This window comes from Oryctolagus cuniculus, chromosome 2, assembly GCF_964237555.1.
Source record: "Oryctolagus cuniculus chromosome 2, mOryCun1.1, whole genome shotgun sequence".
Taxonomy (NCBI): Eukaryota; Metazoa; Chordata; class Mammalia; order Lagomorpha; family Leporidae; genus Oryctolagus; species Oryctolagus cuniculus.
In genome coordinates this window covers 175,049,240-175,067,190 of record NC_091433.1, presented here as the reverse complement: position 1 = coordinate 175,067,190, position 17,951 = coordinate 175,049,240, and the positions used below count along the sequence as shown (strand labels likewise).

Sequence of the window (17,951 nt, the reverse complement as noted above, 5' to 3'; positions counted from 1 at the left end):
CCTTTCATCCATAATTTCACTTTCTGTGGTTTCAGTAACTGTGCTTAACTACAGTCTGAAATGTTAATACTTGTCTTTAAGAGATTGCGTTCCTAGGACTTTTATTATAATATATGGTTATAATTGTTTTATTATTATTGTTCATCTTAGAACTAATTTATAAGCTAGCTTTATCATAGATATGTATATAACTGTGTAGGAAAAAGTACTGTGTAGGGTTCAGTACTGTCTGTGGTTTCGGCATCCACTGGGGGTTTTGGAATACACCTGTGGATAAGGAGGGGTGAGTGTATTTCTTTCTTTTTTTTTTTTTAATAATTTTTTACTTATTTATTTATTTATTTATTTTTGACAGGTGGAGTGGACAGTGAGAGAGAGACAGAGAGAAAGGTTTTCCTTTGCCGTTGGTTCACCCTTCAATGGCTGCCATGGCTGGCGCACCGCGCTGATCCGATGGCAGGAACCAGGTGCTTCTCCTGGTCTCCCATGCGGGTGTAGGGCCCAAGCACTTGGGCCATCCTCCACTGCACTCCCTGGCCACAGCAGAGAGCTGGCCTGGAAGAGGGGCAACCGGGACAGAATCCGGTGCCCCGACTGGGACTAGAACCCGGTGTGCCGGCGCCGCAAGGTGGAGGATTAGCCTAGTGAGCCACGGTGCTGGCCAAGAGTGTATTTATTTCACACTCTGCCTTCTGGCATTCTTTTAGCTCCCTGAGGGCAAGCAACATGCCTGGTTTATTCAAAACTGTACACAAATTTGGCATTTAGTAAATATTTGTTGAGACTTTCAGAAATCATGAATGGAGTAAGCTCATTGGCCCAGCACTTGTAAGTATTGTCTGGGTTTCCCAAGTTTCATGCTGGAGTCGTATTGACCAGAATTGAATGACAAGTGTGTAGTATGAAGAATAACAGGTATATGATTGTATTTGTGGGAAAAATGTCCTCTTTTATATATGTATGTGTATCCAGCATCTAAATGAACTGAGATTTGGATGAATCTTGTAAAAATATTTAATTTATTTGAAAGGCAGATACATGCAATCCCCTGACCCCTGCCAACACACACATGGCGAATCAGACAGAAAACTCTAATCTGCTGATTCACTCCTCAAATACCCATAGAAATTGGGGCTAGGCCATGCTGAAGCTAGGAGCTCAAAACTCAGTCCAAGTCACCCATGTAGGTGGCAGGGACCCAAGTATTTGAGCCATCACCTGATGTGTTCCCAGGAAACGCATTAGTAGGAAGCTGAAATCAAGAGGTAGAGCCAGGACCCAAACCCAGGCACTCTGATATGGGATGCAGGCATCCCAGGTAGCAAATTAATGGCCAAACCAAAGGCCCACTCCAAAAGGATTTTTAACAATCTTATACTGTGGTTAACTTGGGTGAGGAAAGGAATATGAATATTAAAGGGATAATTGGTAGTACTTTAATTTTTCTAGTATTAGAATTTTTTACAATGAAAATTTTTCCTGTAGAAAAAAAATAGTATGAATATTGCTTAAAACCAGTTTCTGCTGTAGGCCCCCAGAAATTTGATTTGACATTAGGAGGAAATATAGACTTAGCAGTCAAAGATAAAAATGGACCAGAGGAGTAATGAAATTCAAAGGAGGGGCTGGCTCTGTGGCGTAGTGGGTAAAGCTGCCACCTGCAGTGCCGGCATCCCATATGGGCTCCAGTTCAAGTCCTGGTTGCTCCTCTTCCGATCCAGCTCTTTGCTATAGTCTGGGAAAACAGTAGAAGATGGCCCAAGTCCTTGGGCCCCTGTACCCATGTGGGAGACCCAGAAGAAGCTCCGGCTTCTGGCTTCGGATTTGGCACAGCTCTGGCCATTGTGGCCAATTAGGGAATGAACCAGTGCATGGAAGACCTCTCTCTCTGCCTCTCCTTCTCTCTCTGTGAATAAATCTTTAAAAAAAAATTCAAAGGAAAGCATCTTTGTTACTTTATGCTCTTCCCAGTGTAGGTATATCATCATGACTTTGTGAGTATATAATTATATAATTTTAAAACTTTTAATAACATTACTGGAAAGAATATAAAATTGATTTCACTGTGAATTGGGTAGTGGATACTGACCAAGGGCAACAGTAGAGTCACAGCTGTAAATAGACTTAGTGACTATTATTTATATTTTTCTATAAAGAAATAAACCATAAGAGTACTTAGCATTTGTGAATAGTATAAAGCTTTTTTATAGCCTGTTTTTTTTCCTCAGTAGATCTGTAAGGAAAGTTTTTTTATAATCCCCCCTTTAATTTTTTTTCTGAACACAAGGACAGGTTTCAGAAAAGTTATGCAACTCAATTCAGGGTTACTTAGCTGATAAATAGTGGGGGCCTGGACTGGATCCCAGGTCTTCTTTGCCAAACATCCTATTACTTTAAAGGAAACATTGTCTATGAAAGGGATTACTTATTACTGTAGCAAACTGCAGAATGGGTTTCCTAGCCATCTATGTTTAGGAAAGATCTTTGGATATTATAAACACTTAAAAATTATAAACACTTAAAAATTACTGAGTAGAATTCAGATCAGAATTTGTTAGAGGAGACTAAGACTGAAACTTACAGATAAGAGAACTCAGTATAAGAAGCAAGCCAGATAAGGTAGTTATAGAATAACTTGTTTTCTAGGCAATACTTTACTACAAATGAGTTAGATCTCAGAATAACAGATAATTTGACAAGATTATGTAAATGTCTACAAATTAAAGACTATGAGGAGCAAATACATTTCATTGTTAGAAATGGGACAGAAATTAAATATATGCGGTTATTTTAAATCTGTCATTGATTTGCTTTTTGACCTAATTCTGAGACTCATTTGTTCTTTTTTTGATTTTCCTATTATTCAAGTTATTCAAGAGTTGGAAGCTTGAATGACTTTGCAGATCTTAACTAAAAGATGACATAATTATTGGCATTGTGAAATAATTTCTTACAGCACAGCATGTGTATTTAATTTTTCCTTCAAATAGTGTTAATCATACTTTATGTAGTAAAAATATCTTTTGGACTTGTCATTGGAAAGTTTTTATAAATGTATTTATTACATCTATCTTTGTACACGTCTATGTAAGAAACTGGGAGAATGTGTAAGTCAGAAAAGAATTCTGGGAACCAATATAGTTCAAGTGGGGGATTTGGAAGTTTAGGTAGACTGGCAGATTTGAAAAGATGATAGGTCTTTAAGCTAAGCTCAGGATCTAACAGGTCGTTACTTTGGAGGCCTGGGATTTAAAGTTGAGCTATAGCATCTTTAAAATTTCTTAAAAGTATTAATGACTGCCACGGACTGTGCCAGCAGTCATGTTGTAAGACTGTGTGGCTCCTTCAAACTGGATTGTCTAGTTAGTTAATATCCTCTTACAAGGAATGAATCCAAGAATATGTTGGAGCTATAGCTGGTCGCAAATAAAGTAGCATTATGAGTTCTGAGTGGTCAGACAGATGACCTGATGATATATTTGAAGCACTGAACTATATTGATATTGTTGTCAACTTAGTAGGGATATCAAAGGAATGATTGGAAAGAAATAAATTAGTAGCATTTGTTACTGTTGTGGGAAAACCAAGATGGATAGGGAGATTGAAGGACATCAAAGTAAAGCAGTTTATCTTCATATCCAAGGACTTCAGTTTCTAAAGAATCATTGGAGAAGTATTTCTCACACTGTCTTTAATGAAAGACCAGAATTTTAAACAGTTTACAGTCACCAAGTGATAATTTGTAAAGTATCAATAAAGTGAAATGAAAAAGACATGAAATATGTCTTGACTTTCATTATTACATTCCTTAGATTCAGTATTAATTTTACATATTACTATAAAAGGTATAAAATTCTTACTCCCAATTTCTGTACCTTCCTCATTATGGATTAGAGTTTATGTAAGAACTAGTCTATTGACTCCACTTTCAGGAACACTGTTCTAGAAAGGTCTCTGCACTTTTGCAGTCCAGGAGCTCGACATTTTTTAGAATTCTGTCTCAGAGGTGATACAGTAGTACATTTGTGATAAGTAATTCCTACGTTCCTAATTCATATTAGAGAGAGTAAGAGAGAGAGAGAGAGAGGTTTCCTATTTGCTGGTTCTTTCCTCAAATGCCTACATATCTGGGGGCTGAGCCAGGTCGAACCTGGGAGGCAGGAACTCAATCTGGGTCTTCTACATGGGTGTCAGGGACCCAAACACTTGAGAGTCACCTACTGCTTCCCAGACTATACATTAGTAGGAAGCTGGAATCTGGATCAGAGCCAGGGCTCAAATCTAGGCACATGTGATGTGGGTGTCCTAAGCAGTGTCTTAACCACTATGGGAAATGCCTGCCCTGATGAAGATTTTTTTTTTTTTTTTTTTTTTTTGACAGGCAGAGTGGACAGTGAGAGAGAGAGACAGAGAGAAAGGTCTTCCTTTGCCGTTGGTTCACCCTCCAATGGCCGCCGCGGCCAGCGCGCCGCGCTGATCCGATGGCAGGAGCCAGGAGCCAGGTGCTTTTCCTGGTCTCCCATGGGGTGCAGGACCCAAGCACCTGGGCCATCCTCCACTGCACTCCCTGGGCACAGCAGAGAGCTGGCCTGGAAGAGGGGCAACCGGGACAGAATCCGGCGCCCTGACCGGGACTAGAACCCGGTGTGCCGGCGCCGCTAGGCGGAGGATTAGCCTAGTGAGCCGCGGCGCCGGCCCACCTGATGAAGATTTTTAACAACTGTGATAGGCACATTAAGTCAATTTTTGTTGCATTGTTTCTTGTTAACAGAAAAATATTGTTTGTCTTTCTATTTTCTGTGGTTCATGGTAGAATACATTTCTTTTTAAAAACTTAATGAAATCATTTTAGTGACTCATTTTAGTGCAGCGTTGACTTTAGAAGTTATTTTAAAGTATAATATTGTCTTAATGTACTCTAGAGTTACATAGTTTCAGGATTGGAAGTCATTACACTAATGACCACCGTATGATACATGAACCCCTTGGAATGCTTCCCTGCCAAGTGACTATCCACCCAGGCTGTGCCTGAGTATCCAGTCACGGGGAAGCTCCGTGAGTCCCAGGGCAGCTCACTGGTCAGCCAATGCTGTTAGTGCTTTGCTATGGTATCCTGAAGCTTTCTCCTGGCACTTCTACCTGTTCGCACAATATAGAAGAAACTTAATTGGGGGCCAGTGTTGTGGTGTAGCAGGTAAAGCTGCCATGAGTGATGCTGGCATTCCATATGGGCGCTGCTTCAAGTCCCTGCTGCTCCACTTCCTATCCAGCTCCTTACTAATGCACCTGGGAAAGCAACGGAAGATGGCCCAAGTGCTGGGGCTCCTGCCACCCATGTGGGAGACCTGGTGGAGTTCCAGGTCTCTGCCTTTGGCCTGACATAGCCCTGGCCATTGCAGTCATTTAGGGAATGAAACAGCAGATGGAAGATGTTTCTCTCCCTCCCCCACCCCTGTATGTAAGTCTTTCAAATAAAAAAAAAACTTAAAATATTTAAAAAGAAAAAAACATAATTAATCTTTCATGTGAAAACACCTCAGCTAACACATAGCCCTGGCCTATATTGTGTGATTTGTGTCCTTTTGTGAGGAGTCAGATGGGTTAATAGGCAGTCAGGTTGGCCTCAGTGGAAATTTAGGGTACAAAATGCTTGCTTTCCCCAAAAGTTATCTCTAGCAAGGTCAAAGTTCCTGACCAACTCCTTGAGAGCTTCCAATCTTATGAAAATAGCAAGGGAATGGTGACTCCACCTTTCTGAGCTCCAAGTTTACTATAAAACAATTTAGGTAGGTGCCGGCGCTGTGGCATAGCAGGTAAAGCCACCACCTGTAGTGCTGGCATCCCATACAAGTGTTTGTTCAAGTCTTGTCTGCTCCACTTCCGATCCAACTGTCTGCTATGGCCTGAGAAAGCAGTGGAAGATGGCCCGATTCCTTGGTTCCCTGCATCCTCGTGGGAGACCCGGAAGAAGCTCCTGGCTCCCAGCTTTGGATTGGCAGAGCTCCCGCTGCACTGGTGGAACTTGGGCCATCTTCTACTGCTTTCCCAGACCATAGCAGAGAGCTGGATAGGAGGAGCAGCTGGGACTAGAACCGGCACCCATATGGGATGCTGGTGCTTCAGGCCAGGGTTTAACCCACTGCACCACAGTGCCGGCCCCCAAGGAATGGTTTTAACCACCATGGAATAGAGTACTGTCACCTTCATTTTCCTGGAAGCTGCATTCTCTGAGGTTACTCTGGATAGAGCTTTCGGTTATAAACCATTGCCAGCTTGTGACCGTTTGTTATGAAATCATTTTAATGAGTGTTGATTCACATTAAAAAATGAAATAGAGGGTCCAGTGGTGTAGTAGGTAAAGATGCCGCCTGCTGTGCCGGCATCCATATGGGTGCCAGTTCAAGTCCCAGCTGCTCCTCTTCCAATCCAGCTCTCCAAGAAGATGACCCAAGTCCTTGGGAAGAAGCTTCTGGCTCCTGGCTTCAGATCTGCCCAGTTCGGGATGTTGCAGCCGTTTGGGGAGTGAACCAGAAGATGGGAGACCTCTCTCTCTGTCTGCCTCTGCCTCTCTGTAACTCTGCCTTTCAAATAAATAAATAGTATTTTTTTTCTTTTTCTTTTTTTTAATTTTATTTATTTATTTATTTATTTATTTTGACAGGCAGAGTGGACAGTGAGAGAGAGAGAAAGGTCTTCCTTTGCCATTGGTTCACCCGCCAATGGCCGCCGCGGCCGGCACACCGCGCTGATCCGATGGCAGGAGCCAGGTACTTCTCCTGGTCTCCCATGGGGTGCAGGGCCCAAGCACTTGGGCCATCCTCCACTGCATTCCCTGGCCACAGCAGAGAGCTGGCCTGGAAGAGGGGCAACCGGGACAGAATCCGGCGCCCCGACTGGGACTAGAATCCGGTGTGCCGGCGCTGAAAGGCAGAGGATTAGCCTAGTGAGCCGCGGCGCTGGCCAATAAATAAGTATTTTTTAAAAATGAAATTGAATTGAATGAAAAATCAGGTGTTTCATGTAATAGAGATGTGTGTTTTTTTTTTTTTAAAGATTTATTTAGGGGCTGGTGCTGTGGTGTAGCAGATAAAGCCAACGCCTGCAGTGCTGACATCCCATATTGGCACCGGTTCGAGTCTTAGCTACTCCACTTCTGATCCAGCTCTTTGCTATGACCTGAGAAAGCAGTGGAAGATGACCCAATTCCTTGGGCCCTGCACCCCCATGGGAGACTGGAGGAAGCTTCTGGCTCCTGTCTTCACCTAGAGAGGAAAGAGAAAGAGGTCTTCCATCCACTGGCTCACTCACCAAATGGCTTCAGTGGCCAGAGCTGGGCTAATCTGAAGCCAAGAGCCTGGAGCTTCTTCCAGGTCTCCCACTTGAGTGCAGGGGCCCAAGTACTTGCTTGGGCCCTTTTCCGCTGCCTTACCAGGTATGTAAGCAGGGAGCTGGACCTGAAGTGGAGTAGCTGGGACTTGAACTGGCGCCCATATGGGATGCTGGCACTGCAGGCGGAAGCTTAAAATTGTATGCCATTGTCCTGGCCCCTAGTGCTAAGTATTTCATAAAACTTTTGATTTGTTTGTGCATATGTACACACATACACAAATATGGATGTATTACATGTTACTCAGTGTGTAATCTGTATTGATGGTGATAGGAAGTATTGATACAGAAGTTTCTTAATGTGTGTTGAAAAGTTTAAAAGTCTCTGGCCTGGACTGATGCTTCCTCCCTCTTCTTTCTCTTTAGCAGCTCCTTCCAGTCTTGCTCTGCTGAGCACTTAGATGTCCCGTGTTGATTCTCTTCTCTTTGTTTCCCTGTGCATGTCCTGCTGTGTGACATGAAGGACAAGAAGGGCAAGGTGGGCTCCATTAGATTTGCTTGAGGATGTTGGAAAATTATTTTAGTGGCTGATTCAGTCTCTTTATGTTTGGACCTCCTGGGAGAATTTTTGTCTATAGAATGAAAAAGGGAACTAGCACAGTGAGGAAGTCAGTTGAATTATTTTTATTCTGAAAATTTTTGCCCAAGTGAAATTAAGGGTCTAATGAAGATAGTGTTTCAGATAGTCTGTCCTCCTCCTTCTCGTTTTTTGTTTTGCCATTAGTCTTTTTCAAAGCTCATAACAATACATGCTCTCACTGTGTGCCATGCCGTGTTATAAATATTTTATATGTTTCAAGTTGATGGATCCTGGTAACAAATCTATTATCCCAAGGAAGAGAGAGATTATTTGCACTAGTCTAAAATTCATAGTGTATAAGAGTAGTATATCAGCGGCAATCTAAGACATCTAAGAAAAAGAATCTAAGAAAAAATCTTCCAAAATTACTTAACCAAAAATAAGTGGATCATACTTATCTGGTTACCCTCTGGTTCCAGATATGCTCATGAAGCAGCTGCTGAGTCTTTTCATAATTATTTAAATATAAGAATTCAAAGATTTTGAGTACTTTTTTCTTCCATCGTTAGAAAGCACTTTTCACTAACAGGAAAGGGAATCCTTTGGTGGCACTTCAGAATCTATTAATTTTTCCTTCTCCTTTCCCCCTTACTCTTTTTTTTTTAAATTTATTTATTTGGCAGGTAGAGTTATAGACAGTGAGAGAAAGGGACAGAGAGTAAAGTAAGGTCTTCTTTCCGTTAATTCACCCCCCAAATGGCTGCCATGGCCGGTGCTGTGCGGATCCGAAGCCAGGAGCCAGGTGCTTCCTCCTGGTCTTCCATGCGGGTGCAGGGCCCAAGCACTTAGGCCATCCTCCACCACGCTTCCGGGCCACAGCAAAGAGCTGGACTGGAAGAGGAGCAACTGGCACTAGAACTGACACCCACATGGGATGCTGTCGCCACAGTCGGAGGATTAACTAAGTGAGCCATGGCACCAGCCCCTCCCCCTTACTCTTCCATTCTCTCTTCATTTTTCTATCCACTTTGTCATTGGTTTCCTATTACAATTCTCACTCTACTTTTCTTGTGTATTTTTTCTTCTTCCTGTCAGTTTTCCATCTGTTTTTTTCCTTACTCTGCCTTTTTACTATCCATTTTCACTTCACTTTTTTTTTTTTTTTTTTTGAGAAAAAGCCTCTATTGGGCACCAGTAAGTGTGAGACACCATAGAGATGCCAACACAAATAGAATATATGCCTGAAAGCTAATAAGGGGAGAGATCAAAGCTTGGCTATTCCTTCCCTTGTGAATCTGAGCTATGGGAGCACGTCAGGATTAATACTCTCCAGGCTTTCCCTGTTTGGCTCAGGAACTTAGATGGGATTTAAATAGTGTGCAAATGTTAAAATATAAAGCCACCAGAGTTTAGGAAATGTGGACTACATCCAGTTTGGTCATGTCTTGGCTTAAGAGATGAAACTGGTGGCCTAAAAAGGTTGTAGGAATATTTTTATTGAAAAAAATGTTTAGTATAAAAGTTGCCTTTATCAAGTGACATTTTACATAAGTGTCTAAAAATAGTGTGTATGTCGGCTTCTACATTGTAACACTTACTAGCTTGAGGGAGAACTACTAATGTCCTCCCAGTTGCAGTGGCAGTGAATCCAGGCGTTTGTGGGATCTGTTTGACTCTTCGTGATCTGGGAGTGTACTTAGCCTCTGCAGCCACCTTGTCACCTGTTGCTGTCCGTGAAACAGTTGTCACGAGCCTCTGTGTGCCAGCAGATGCACTGCTTCACACTAAGGGACTCCAGGTTTAAAACACTGTATTCCTTTTGTAGAGCTTTCGATCTAACAAGAGTGTCTATCTGTTAGGTTTTGTCCCTACTTGAGGCAAATGTCAGTAAATATTTCTCTTCCTTCACTTAACCAGATTCAACTCATTCTTAGAGACCGGTCATGTTCCATGAACCTTCCTTGATTGCCCCAGCTAAAAGTGGTTTCTCTGCTTTCTCAACTCCAATTGTGCTTATATTCTTTAATTACTGATTTGGCAATTTATCATGTTAATTGCTTTGTGACTTGCATCTATTGTTTGAATTGCTATTTAAACTGGGTGTTGTTTGTCTCTAAGGATTGATTTGATTTTTGTCTTCTGATTACATTGCAAGTTTCTTGAGAATAGAGAGGCTTTTCTGTAACTCTTACTGCAAGTCATCTCCAAACTTTTAAAAAGTTTATTTATTTATTTGAAAGGCAGAGTGACAGTGTGGGGTTGGGGACACACACACACACACATACACAGAGAAAAAGAGAGAAAAAGGGAGAGGGAGGGAGGGAGAGAGAGAGAGAGATCACCCATCTGCTGATTTACTCCCAACAGCAAGGACTGGGCCAGGCCCTTACGTGGGTGGCAGGAACCAAGTACTTGGGCCATTTTCTGTTGCCTCCCTGGTGCATTACCAGGAAGGTATATTGGAAGCTGAAGAGCTGGGACTCAAACCAGGCACGCCTGTGTGAGACTGAGGGAGTTTGGGACTAAAAGCAGTCCAGACTAACGCCATCCCACAGCTCCTTGCCAGCATGTATGCACTAAACAAATCAGGTTGGAGGCCCTTGTAACAAATACTTACCACTCATGACAAGATCTAGGTTTCAATAAAAACTCTAGTAGGACTGCCCCTGGCCTTCACAGTTACTTATGCATAGCCACTACCTTTGTTCCCTGGAGCTAATTTGTTAAGGACATACAAATATCTCTAGACACCTATTAGTCCCTCCGTGTTTGTTCAGTCTTTCTTCTGCTTACTTAAATAAAACTTCACTTCTAGTCTCGCTGTTGTGTCATACATTGTAATTGACACGAGGACATGAACCTGGACTCATCTTACCAGTTTTCCTACACAAGATGTTGGCAAACTGCTGTGCCACAATGCTGACCTCTCTCCAAATTTTTCTGATTATTTACCTTGTCTTAGTCCATTTGGGCTGCTATAAGAAAACATCTTACACTGGGTAGTTAATAAATAATAACACGCACTGTTTTGGAGGCTGTGGAGTCTGAATTCAGTGTCTGGTAGAGGCCTGTTCCCTGAAGACGGCACCTTCTGTGTGTCCTCCTGTGGTAGGACAGAGGGGTAAACAAGCTCCGTCAAGCCTCATTGGTTTTTCTTTTTAGAATTTTTTTTTTAAGATTTATTTATTTACTTGAAAGTCAGAGTTACACAGAGAGAGAAGGAGAGGCAGAGAGAGAGAAAGGTCTTCCACCCGCTGGTTCACTCCCCAGTTGGCCACAACGGCTGGAGCTGAGCCGATCCAAAACCAGGAGCCAGGAGCTTCTTCTGGGTTTTCCACACGGGTGCAGGGGCCCAAGTGCTTAGGCCATCTTCCACTGCTCCACTGCTTTCCCAGGCCACTGCAGAGAGCTGGATCAGAGGTGGAGCAGCCGGGACTCGGACTGGTGCCAATATGGGATGCCAGCACTGTAGATGGTGGCTTTACCCACTATGCCACAGCGCCAGCCTTAATCAGGCCTCATTTATAAGGGCACAGTTGGCATCCTCAAGGGATCTGCCCTCCTGACCTAGTCAGCTCCCAAAGCCCCACCTCTATTTTTTTTAAAATATTTATTTATTTACCCGAAAGTTGGAGTTACGCAGAGAGAGAAGGAGAGGAAGAGAGAGAGAGAGAGAGAGGTCCTCCATCTGCTCGTTCACTCCCCAAATGACTGCAACGGCCAGAGCTGTGCTGATCCGAAGCCAGGAGCCAGGAGCTTCCTCTGGGTTTCCCACACAGGTGCAGGTGCCCAAGGACTTGGGCCATCTTCCCCTGCTGTCCCAGGCCACAGCAGAGAGCTGGATCGGAAGTGAAGCAGCCAGGACTTGAAACAGCGCCCACATGGGATGCCGACACTTCAGATGGCACCTTTTCCCCTTACACCACAGCGCCGGCCCCAGAGCCCATCTCTTAATGCCAACACATTGGGAATTGGGTTTTCTTTCTTTTTTTATTTATTTATTTATTTATTTTTTTGACAGGCAGAGTGGATAGTGAGAGAGAGAGAGAGAAAGGTCTTCCTTTTGTCGTTGGTTCACCCTCCAATGGCCGCCACGGCTGGCGCGCTGCGGCCAGCGCACCACGCTGATCCGAAGCCAGGAGCCAGGTGCTTCTCCTGGACTCCCATGGGGTGCAGGGCCCAAGCACTTGGTCCATCCTCCACTGCACTCCCTGGCCACAGCAGAGAGCTGGCCTGGAAGAAGGGCAACCGGGACAGAATCCGACGCCTCGACTGGGATTAGAACCCGGGGTGCCGGCGCTGCAGGCGGAGGATTAGCCTAGTGAGCCACGGCGCCGGCCCAGAAAATGGATTCTATCCATGAAGCATATCAGCGTGGCTGAGTCATTGAAAGTGTCACTATCAAGCTGGATATGGAACTCCTTCCCTGGCCTCAGGACACTTGAATAACCATGTGTGAACTAATTGAGCTTTTCAAGGTCAATCTGTATGTTACATATGGTGTGGATTAATTTCTTTCATATGCGGGGTATACTCATACACTCATAAATGTTAGGAAAAGAGTTGCAGAGTAGAGAGGAGGCAGTGTACGAATTTACAGCCAGACCAAATTTATTCAGAGAAAATAAATTTGTAGAGGTGGGTGACCAACTGCCTGGGTGCACATTGATAGAACACATGGCAGAAGGCTCCGACCTCCTATTTTAGGAAGGCTAGGGCTGGGGGTGGGGTAGAGGGCAGCAAGCAGAGGGGAATTCCTGGAATTGGTCTTCCAAGTGTGTGTTTATCACCCTATAAGATGATCTTTCTCTGTACTTCGGAGGATTATTTTACATACTGATGGATTACTGATATGTAATACTTTCTATACCCATCATAGTAATGCTCAACAAACATGAGAGAACTTCAAAAAGTTTTGGGAAAAAATGTAATTAGAAGTATGAGCTTATTTTGGTGCATTTTTTTAAAATAAGCAGAAAGTGCATATTATGGAAAAAACCATGTATGTATTACATTCCCCCCCCCCCCATTCCTTTATTTCCACAAAAGTTTTGAAGTACTCTCATATTTGCAAGTTTCAGTTGGAGAAAATGAATGTGTATCCCCAGCCTCAGATTCCTGGAAAACTTGGTAGCTTACCAAGAGTTAAAAATAATTTTATTATTATTATTATTAATTTTTTTTTTTGACAGGCAGAGTGGACAGTGAGAGAGAGAGACAGAGAGAAAGGTCTTCCTTTGCTGTTGGTTCACCCTCCAATGGCCGCCACGGCTGGTGTGCTGCGGCTGGCGCACCGCGCTGATCCGATGGCAGGAGCCAGGAGCCAGGTGCTTTTCCTGGTCTCCCATGGGGTGCAGGGCCCAAGCACTTGGGCCATCCTCCACTGCACTCCCTGGCCACAGCAGAGAGCTGGCCTGGAAGAGGGGCAACCGGGACAGAATCCAGCGCCCCGACCGGGACTAGAACCCGGTGTGCTGGCGCCGCTAGGTGGAGGATTAGCCTAGTGAGCCGCGGCGCCGGCTCAGTATTATTATTTTAAGATTTATTTTATTTATTTGAAAGAGAGACAGAGAGAGAAGGAGAGAGAAAGAGATAGATCGATATCTTTCATCTGCTGGGTCACTTCCCAAATGGCTGCAATGGCTGGGGCTGGGCCAGGCTAGAGCTTCCAGATCCCCTGTGTCTGTGCAGGGGCCCAAGCACTGGGTCATTCTCTGCTGCTTTCCCAGGTGCTTTAGCAGGTAGCTGGATTGGAAGTGGAACTGCTGGGACTCAAATTGGTGCCCATATGGGATGCTGACACTGCAGGTGGAGGCTTGACCTTCTATGCCACAACACTGGCCTAAACAGAATTCTAAGAAAAAGAAATGAAGAGCATCAAAACAAGTTGATTCAAAATGATTTACTATCCCTGGAAAGAAAATGTTAACTTGAATATGTTAATTTGACTATGCAGGTGGCTGTGTTATTACAGTATCATAGAAAATCCAACTCCATACTGTGACTGTTACTAAATCCAGACAGGGTGCACATTTAAATCCCTGGTTCTCAAATTCAAGTGTGCATCAAGTCATCTGGAGGGCTTGTTAAAACAGGTATACCATATATATTCTATTCTAGTAAGTATGAAAACATGAAGGTTTGTGTTAATACTATTAGGTGAAGAAATAAAATGTTGGCCGGCGCTGCGGCTCACTAGGCTAATCCTCCGCCTAGCGGCGCCGGCACACCGGGTTCTAGTCCCGGTCAGGGCGCTGGATTCTGTCCCGGTTGCCCCTCTTCCAGGCCAGCTCTCTGCTGTGGCCAGGGAGTGCAGTGGAGGATGGCCCAGGTGCTTGGGCCCTGCACCCCATGGGAGACCAGGAAAAGCACCTGGCTCCTGGCTCCTGCCATCGGATCAGCGCGGTGCACCGGCTGCGGTGCGCTGGCCGCAGCGCGCCGGACGCGGCGGCCATTGGAGGGTGAACCAACGGCAAAAGGAAGACCTTTCTCTCTGTCTCTCTCACTGTCCACTCTGCCTGTCAAAAAAAAAAAAAAAAAAAAAGAAATAAAATGTTGGCAACACTTCAGGAGCCACCCCCTCTCACCGCCCCATCCTCTGTCCAGTGTACCTCGTCCTAGTCACCATTCCTGTTTAGAAATCATTTTGTTTCTCTAAGATTATCCTCGGTACACAAAACACTGTTTTTCTGGTTTTGAACTTTAATTAATGGCATAATGCTGTGTGCTTTCATTCAGTAGTGTATTTGTGAGATTCATCCATATTGTTGTGTGTTGTATAGTTTATTTCATTGCTATGCAATATTTAATATTGCTTTACAATGCAATTTATTTCTCTGTTCTAAAGCTGGTAGACATTTGGATATTCAGTTTGAAATTAAATTTTAATTATTCAATTTGGGCTTATTTCAGCAATTTCTGCTGCTGTGTATGTTTTTGTATGTATCTTTGGTGAGCCTGTGTACACATATTACTGAATGTTATTTTAGAAGTAAAGTTGCTAAGTCATAGATAAGCAAATATTCACCCTTAATAAGTACTGCACAATCTTCTAAAATGGTTGTACCAGTTTATACTTGAACTAGGTCCCTGAATCCTTGTCAATACTTGATATTATTAGTTCCATTTTAACCATCCTGAGGGATTTATTGTTTATCTCATCATAGATTTAAATTGGATTTTCTTGATGACTAATTTGATCAAGCTTATTCTTCTTGTGTTTATTGGCCATTTGGAGCCCTTCTATAAAGTGCACCTACAGGTATATTAACTTAGTTGCCTTTGTCTTACTGATTTGTTAAGAGTTCTTCATTCTTTTTTTTTTTTTTTTGACAGGCAGAGTGGACAGTGAGAGAGAGACAGAGAGAAGGTCTTCCTTTTTGCCGTTGGTTCACCTTCCAGTGGCCGCCACGGCCGGCGCGCTGCGGCCGGCGCATCGTGCTGATCCGAAGCCAGGAGCCAGGTGCTTCTGGTCTCCCATGCGGGTGCAGGGCCCTAGGACTTGGGCTGTCTTCCACTGCACTCCTGGGCCATAGCAGAGAGCTGGCCTGGAAGAGGGGCAACTAGGACAGAATCCGGCACCCCAATTGGGACTAGAACCCGGTGTGCCGGCACTGCAAGGCGGAGGATTAGCCTATTGAGCCACGGCGCCGGCCTAGTTCTTCATTCTTATGGGTGCCGGGTTCTGCTCCCGGTTGCTCCTCTTCCAGTCCAACTCTCTGCTGTGGCCTGGGAGGGCAGTGGAGGATGGCCCAAGTGCTTAGGCCCTGCACCCACCTGGATGACCAGGAGGAAGCACCTGGCTCCTGGCTTCGGATCGGCGCAGCGCCAGCCGTGGCAGCCATTTGGGGGGGTGAACGAACGGAAGGAAGACCTTTCTCTCTGTCTCTGTCTATAACTCTACCTGTCAAAAAAAAAAAAGTTTCTTTATTCTGGATATGAATCCTTTATCAAATGTTTGTGTTGCAAATATCATCTCCTAATCTGTGACTTTTCTTTTTGTTCTCTTAATTTTTTTTTTTTAAGATTTATTTACTTTTTATTTGAGAGAGTTGGGGGGAGAGAGAGAGATATCTTCTGTCTGCTGGTTCACTACCTAGATGGCCACAATGGCCAGGACTGGGCCAGGCCGAAGCCAGGAGCCAAGAGCTCCATCTGGGTCTCCCACATAGGGAGGCAGAGGCCCAAACATTTGGGCCATCTTTCGCTGCTCTTTCCAATAGCTGGATCAGAAGTTGAGTAGCTGGGACTTGAACTAGGCACTCCAATATGGGTTGCAGGTAAAACATGTGGCAGCTTAACTCACTGTTCCACAACGCTCACTCCACCATTCTACTTTTTGTGTCTATGAATTTGACTCGTCTAGGTACCTCATGTAGGTGGATCATGTAGTATTTGTTCTTTTGTGAGTGAGTCAATTCATGCAGCATAACGTCCTCAAAGTTTATGCATGTTGTTGCGTGTGCCAAAGTATCTTTCTTTTTAGGGCTCTATAATGTTCCATCACATGTATATACCGCATTTTCTTTATCCATTCGTCCATGGAATGGACATTAGTCTTGCTTTCTCTTGTTAGGCTATTGTGTAATCCTACTGTTTTTCTTCTTGTAGAGAGTCTGGTTGCTGGCTCTTGGCATTCTATGTCTATTTCAGAATCATTTATTTTTTTTTTAAGATTTATTTCTTTATTTGAAAGAATTAGAGAGAGGGAGAGAAAAGAAAGATCTTCACTCACTGGCTCACTCCCGATATGGCTGCAACGGCCAGGGCTGGGCCAGGCCAGAGTCAGGAGCTTCCTCCAAGTCTCCTACGTGGTAGCAGGGGCTCAGGCTCCTGGGCCATCCTCTCCTGTCTTTCCCAGGCCATCAGCAGGGAGCTGGGTTTGAAGTGGAACAGTCAGGACATGTACTTGCTTACTTGCTTTTCAGATTCTGGTCACTTCAGGGAAAACCGACCCTTTTTTCCCATTAAGTCTTGTAATCCATGAACACAATAAATCTGCTTATTTATTATTTTCTTCTTAATACAGTAATAGCTTTCCACAGAGATCTTGCACATCTTTTATGATGCAGTATATGGAAGTATTTCATCATTTGATGTTATTTATCTTTTTAAAAAATATTTATTTATTTACCTGAAAGTTGGAGTTACACAGACAGAGAGGAGAGGCAGAGAGAGAGAGGTCCTCCATGTGTTGGTTCACTCCCTAGTCGGCTGCAACGGCTGTAGCTATGCCGATCTGAAGCGAGGAGCCAGGAACTTCCTCCATGTCTCCCACATGGGTGCAGGGGCCCAAGGTCTTGGGCCGCTTTCCACTACTTTCCCAGGCCATAGCAGAGAGCTGGATTGGAAGTGGAGCAGCTAGAATTCGAACTGGTGGCCATATGGAATGGCGGCACTGCAGGTGGAGGCTTTACCCGCTAAGCCACAGCTTTAGCCCCTGATGTTAGTTGTCTTTTTAAAATTGTTTTCTGATTGTTGAGCGTTATAGAATTGCACTTATTTTTTTTACATGTTCTTTGTCCGTCAACTTTGCTAAACTCACATATTCATCCAAATAATACACATGACAATTAAAACATTTTCTACATACAGAATCATGTTTTATGCAAAGAAGTATACTTTTAGTTTTTCTTTTTCAGTCTTTATACCCTTTATTTATCCATGTTCTTGTATCTACTACAGTGTTGAGTATAAGTTTTAAGAATTTGGGGCTGGGGGCCTGCACTGTGGCATAGTGGGTAAAGCTGCTGCCTGCAGCCCTGACATCGCATATAGGCGTTGGTTCGAGTCCCGGCTGCTCCACTTCCAAATCAGCCCTCTGCTATGGCCTGGGAAAGCAGTGGAGGATGGCCCAAGTCCTTGGGCCCCTGCACCCACATGGGAGACCTAGAGGAGGCTCTTGACTCCTGGCTTCAGATCGGCTCAGCTCTGGCTGTTGGGGCCATCTGGGGAGTGAACCAGCAGATGAAAGATCTCTCTCTCTCTGCCTCTGCCTTTGCCTCTCTGTAACCCTGCCTTTCAAACAAACAAACAAATAAATCTT

General features: G+C 44.0%; 1 protein-coding gene across 3 annotated transcripts in view; it reads left to right on the top strand.

The window, feature by feature from the left end:
* BABAM2 (BRISC and BRCA1 A complex member 2) overlaps positions 1-17,951 on the top strand; it is a 502,023-nt gene that overhangs the window by 25,474 nt on the left and 458,598 nt on the right. The window lies entirely within an intron of this gene.